This window comes from Mastomys coucha, unplaced genomic scaffold (assembly GCF_008632895.1).
Source record: "Mastomys coucha isolate ucsf_1 unplaced genomic scaffold, UCSF_Mcou_1 pScaffold11, whole genome shotgun sequence".
NCBI classification, from domain to species: domain Eukaryota; kingdom Metazoa; phylum Chordata; class Mammalia; order Rodentia; family Muridae; genus Mastomys; species Mastomys coucha.
This window is the reverse complement of record NW_022196893.1, coordinates 32705666-32711221: the sequence shown is the minus strand read 5'-3', so window position 1 is coordinate 32711221 and position 5556 is coordinate 32705666. Positions and strand designations below refer to the sequence as shown.

The following is a 5556-nucleotide window of genomic DNA, read 5'->3' as shown; positions in this document are numbered from 1 at the left end:
CTGCACACACACACATGAGCACTCATGTGGCTTACACACCTGCACATACACATGAGCAATCATGTGGCTTACACCTCTGCACACACACACATGAGCACTCATGTGGCTTACACACCTGCACATACACATGTGCACTCATGTGGCTTACACCCTGCACACACTTATGCGTGTTCACACATGAGAAGGAAGTCTTATACAAAGTAAGTTGACAGTTATGGTGAAAGTGCCTTTAATTCCAGCCCTGGGGAGAGAGGCAGAGTTTGAGCCAGCCTGGTCTATAAAGCAAATTCCAAGCCAGCGAGGCTACAAGTCAGATATCTAAAAAACACTAAACCACCATTATGTGTACAGGCTCCTTTGTTTGCGGCTATGAGATAACAGCTCAGATAGGTGGGAGCCTTGTACTGCCTCCCACAAAGCTGCGGGTTCTTTCCCAGACCCACTGGGGACATGGATTCTCCTGGTCAAACCCCCAGTTTCCAAGACCCACTCTTCACCAACACAGAGCAGCCCCTCTCTCTTCCCAGGTTCTCTCACCCTCCTCTTCTGCCTTTATTTAGGTGATGGTGCACCAGGCCTAATCCATGCAACCTTCATGTGTGACTCTAGCAACGTCATGGCCCAGAACTCTCTACTAGGCTCCAACCCGGAAGTTACTGTCCCTGAGGTATCTCAGGGCTGTCTGTGACACCTCTGCCTGTGTGGCTTCTGCAGCAGCCAAGAGCTTCTGCTTACCCAGAATTAAACTAGCCCAGGTTTGATGAGGAGACATGCCCCTGCTTTGGATCCAAGAGTCTGCAGTGTTTCTCAGCATCAAGTCAAGCAGATCCTGTGACCAAGGTCTGGAACATTCTATCCTCTCCGTATAACAGTGACTCAGTTCATTCACGACAGAGCCAGGGCTTGGCCTGCATCCCTTGGCGATGATTTCCTTCTGTCCTGATAGATTTGAAGCCAGAGCTGAGGCCACACGTGAAGGCAGCACACAGCCAGGCATTCATACCTTATCAGTGCAGACTTCCTTTTGTCCTCATAAAAATAGCATGAGCCACGTCTGATGTTCCTTGGTCTGAAGATGGGGCGGGAAGCGGGGCAGTGCACTATAGAAGACAAGTGCCTTCTAAGGCCACATGTACTACCAGAGCACAAACCCAGGCAGCATGGGCCCACAAGCGCTCTGACTGCTAGGCCACACTGCCCAAAGCTGACCTTGAGGCTGACAGAAGCAAGCTGAGGAACCGAGGAAGGCAAGCCCGTTCTCATGGCTTGGGCCTTAAATCACCTAAGCTTGAGTCCAGACTCCTCCTCAGCCCGTCTCTCAAATGGGTTAAGAAATTTTCTTCTTGGGCTGGAGAGATGACTCAGAGGTTAAGAGCACTGACTGCTCTTCCAAGGCTCCTGAGTTCAATTCCCAGAAACCACATGAGGACTCACAACCATCTGCAATGTGATCTGTCGCCCTCTTCTGGTGTGTCTGAAGACAACTACAATGTACTCATGTACATAAAATAAATAAATAAATCTTTTTTTAAAAAGAAGAAAAAAGAAATTCTCTTCTCTGTAAACCAAGCTGGTTTGTTTTCTGTGGATTCAGGCCTGAAAGGTCCTCATTGCATAAGCCCATCGTCTGAGCTGGAGGTGTAAGGCCACGAGCAGCACCCACCTCTCCTGCCTCCCCTGATCCCTCACATGCAGCTGCGGACCAACGATTGTGATCCAAGCTCCAGCTCCAGCCCACCCGACTGGTTTATGACATCGCATCCTTGCTGCCTCTTCATTCCCAGCTGTTCCACCATTAAATGTGCTCCAGCCCGATAAGGTCTAGCTCTCAAATAGAAGCCCCCAGACTCCTGCCTGTCCCTGCCCCTGGGTGTCACCCCTCTAGGGACCCTCTGTGGGGCTATGCCCTTCCCTCCCTCCACCAGGTGACCGATGCTGGTCAAGCACAGCTGCCCCTTGGTGAGGTGGCCTCCACCAGCTGGGGACTCCTGCTTTCAGCTCCCTCCACCTGAGCATGAGTTGTGGTCTATTTTAACCTGTCTTTGGACCCCACACACTGTGAGACTGGAAGCTCCCTGAGGACAGACCTTTCCTCCTATTCTCCACATGTCCAACTTCCAAGCAACATCAAATGTCAGCACGTGAAAAGAACAAAGAAATCAAGTGTGTCCTTAGGAGCCCAGTGGATCCCCCCTCCCCCTCCCCTTTCCTCCTCTCCCCTCCCATCCTGCTTCCTTCCTCTCTGGCAAGGGGGGCCTATGGGGGCCGATCTTATTCAAACCCTTGCCCTCTAGAGTTACTTCTCTACTTCTGTGATAAGTCACCCTGACCAAGGCAACTACAGAAAGAAGGCATTTGTGGGGCTTACAGTTTCAGAGTGTGGATCCATGCCCATCTGGATGGGGAGCCTGGCAGTAGGCAGGCAGGCATGGTGCTGGAGCAGCAGCTGAGAGCTTACATCCTATGACGCGTCCACAAGGCAGGGAAAGCAAGCTAGCTGGTGTGAGTCTTCAGAAACCTCAAAGCCCACCCCCCCACCAGTGGTACATCTCCTCCTCCTCCAGCAAGGCCACACCTCCTAATCCTTCCCAAAGAGTTCCATCAAGGGGAACCAAGCATTCAAACATATGAGCCTGTGGGGGCCGTTCTTATTCAAATCCTTGCCCTCCTTCTCTCCCCTCCTTTCTCTGGAAATGGTCAGTGTGGTGATCTGGAGGAGATGTCCCCGTAATCCTGGACATTTGAATCCTTGAATCCTCAGTTGGTGGCACTGTTTGGGAGACTTCGCAAGTGTGACCTTATTGGAGGAAATACGTCAGAGGCAGGCTGCCAAAATTTAAAGTCTCATACCATTTCCATGTGCTCTCTACTTCTTGTTTGTGGTTCAAGATGTGAGCTCTCAACACTTAGCTTCTAGCTGCAGCTGCCATTTCAGCTGTCAATCCCTGACATTATGGACCTAACCCTCTGAAACCATAACCCAAAATAAACTTTTTCTTCCATAAGTTGCCTTAGTCATGATGTTTTATCACAATAAAACAATAATCAACACAGACAGGCTTGGAAAAACAGTGTCCCTTAGTAATTGTAGTATACAAAACGTTAAAGTGATGGGCAAGCACATTACCCACTGGGTCCACACTCACACTGATGGTGTCACTTCTGTTTCAAAGATAAGGGAACTGTGACTCAGTAAGGTTTATAAAACCCACTCTCAGAGAAGTAACTACACACATACACACTCATTCACACACATGCACACACATACCCACACTCACTCACATACATGTGAACACATACACACACTCAAACACATGTGCATACACACATGCATACACACACTCACACACATGCACACACATACACACATGCGAATACAACACATACACGCACACACACATACACTCATACACATGCATACACACACTCACACACACATGCACACACATACACACATGCGAACACATACACATACTCACACACATGCACGCACACATATACTCATACACATGCATACACACACTCACATACATGCGCATATGCACACGCACACACACACACAAAGCTCTGGTTGAATAAAGCCAAGCTCTTGGTCACACTGACTAGTGGGAGTCACTCCCAGTAAACATCACATCCACCCTCAGTTCTAAACCAGCTTTGGTGGGCCCTATCTATAATCCCTGAGAGGCTGCAGCAGGAGGACTACTGTGAGCTCAGGTCCATCTTAAAGCACACAACTAGTTTCAGGTCAGCTGGGGCTATTGTAACCCTTTTTTAAAAAAAAATATTTAATGCATGTGAGTATACCATAACTGTCTTCAGACACACCAGAAGAGGGCATCGGATCCCATTACAGATGGTTGTGAGTCACCGTGTCATCAAACTCAGGACCTCTGGAAGAGCAGGCAATGCTCTTAACTGCTGAGCCATCTCTCCAGCTCCTTGTAAACCCTTTCTTAAATTAAAAAAAAAAAAAAAAATACTAGAAGCAGCCAAATTGAGGGGAGATGAAGAAAAAAAACAAGAATTCCAAGGGTCAAGGGCTAGAAACAGACACACACTCAGAACTGTGTTACTGGCCTATTTAATAGCAAAGCCATGGAAAGAGATGGTGTGTTGCGGGATGGCTGACACTCTCTCCAGATGGGAGGTGCTAACCCAGGTTCTCGGCAGCACTAGGTTGCTGGGTTGTCAGAATCTGCCGTCTAGCATCAGGTAGAAGAGGAGCTGTACTCATGTCCACGGAGGCCCAGTGTGCAGAAGGCACACTAATATCCACACAGGTGGGGTGTCACCAAGCAGACTCACTTGTTCTGAACATGAGTCTCCTGCACCCAACTCAGGAACATCGGGAGAAGCTCGGAGGCAGCTGAGTGCCAGGGTCCCAGGATGAGGAGCCACCAGCCTGGTGTCTTCAGTCCGTCATCACAAGCACAAATGGGGTGCGGGCGGGTGGCAGGTGAGGGGGGAGATGTCCAGCACCTGTAAGACAGGGTGCCCCATCTTGACTGGAGGGAGCCGTCGGCTGAGGAGACCATATAGGTTCTGTACACGATGACCTCAGACAGAGAGGTTAGGGCAGGCTCAGGCTAGTAGAGTACAGTAGAGTCCAAGATGTCTTCTCTGGTTCTCTGATACCCCCCAGCCCACGCCTCTCAAGGAGGCGAGCACAGCATCTCCTCTTCTATTTTCTGAATGCCTTCATCCCCACCCAAGCTTAACAGCCTTGACCAGAAATCTGTAGCAAATTCTGAGTATTTTCCCTGCCTCCAACACTTAGGCCCCAGAATGCCACATAGCCATTCCAAACACTGAGCTGAAGGGACATCAAAGGCAGGAAGTTTGATGAAGAAACTGTTGCCTCCCTCTCTTGTAGCTTAGTCCTGTGTGAGCAGACAAGACAATGCTGGAGACACAGCCTCTCCTGCCACCACACATCCCTACCGCCACAGGGACTTGGGTTTAGATTTTCCCCATCTGTGTCTCCTCTGAGCCCCTCCCCAGTTCCTCAGGTTCAAGCCAGGAAAGCTGGGCCCAGCTGGAAAGGCGCTGCTAGCTGCTGCCTGGCATCTGGCAAGGCCACTGAGGAAGCAGGGACTACAGGGGACAGTGACAGTGAGCCTTAGGGTTGTGGTCCCTGACTCAGCCTGCATGCTACATCTGGGCTGTGACAGTTCCCTGATGGAGACAGGAGGCCATGTTTTCTACCAGAATCTCAGAGTGCTGGGAAAGCAGAAGGGAGAGGGGACCCAGGAGACTGAACTTGTAACCGAGAGCCCCACTGTTCAGCTCCAGTTCTGCCATTCTCCGGAGTGTGTCACTTGTTTGTCTCTTCAAGCTTCAGCTTTTCTCAAAGCTTCTCTGGGTGTACCTAATTGTCAGTGAAGGAGTTCAAAGGAATCTAGACACCCTCCGTCCCACTGAAGAGGATGCTAGAGGACTGCAGAATGTATCCGGCAGCAGGCTGGGAGGAGCCTGGTACTGCATAAGTTCTCCAATGCCCAAGACTAGGAAAGTGAATGGGGACAGTTCCCTGGGCCCTGCGCATCACCCCCA

The 5556-nt window shown here is 50.2% G+C and overlaps 1 protein-coding gene across 2 annotated transcripts in view; it reads right to left on the bottom strand.

Annotated features, from left to right (window-relative positions):
* Window positions 1–5556, bottom strand: part of Smim41 (small integral membrane protein 41) — an 8643-nt gene that overhangs the window by 1491 nt on the left and 1596 nt on the right. The window contains exon 2 of one of the 2 annotated variants that reach the window (XM_031356323.1): window positions 4309–4482. The gene's annotated coding sequence lies outside the window, so the exon portion shown is untranslated. Of the gene's footprint in view, window positions 1–4068; window positions 4483–5556 lie in introns of those variants that run through there. The other variant, XM_031356317.1, reaches the window with a different exon arrangement.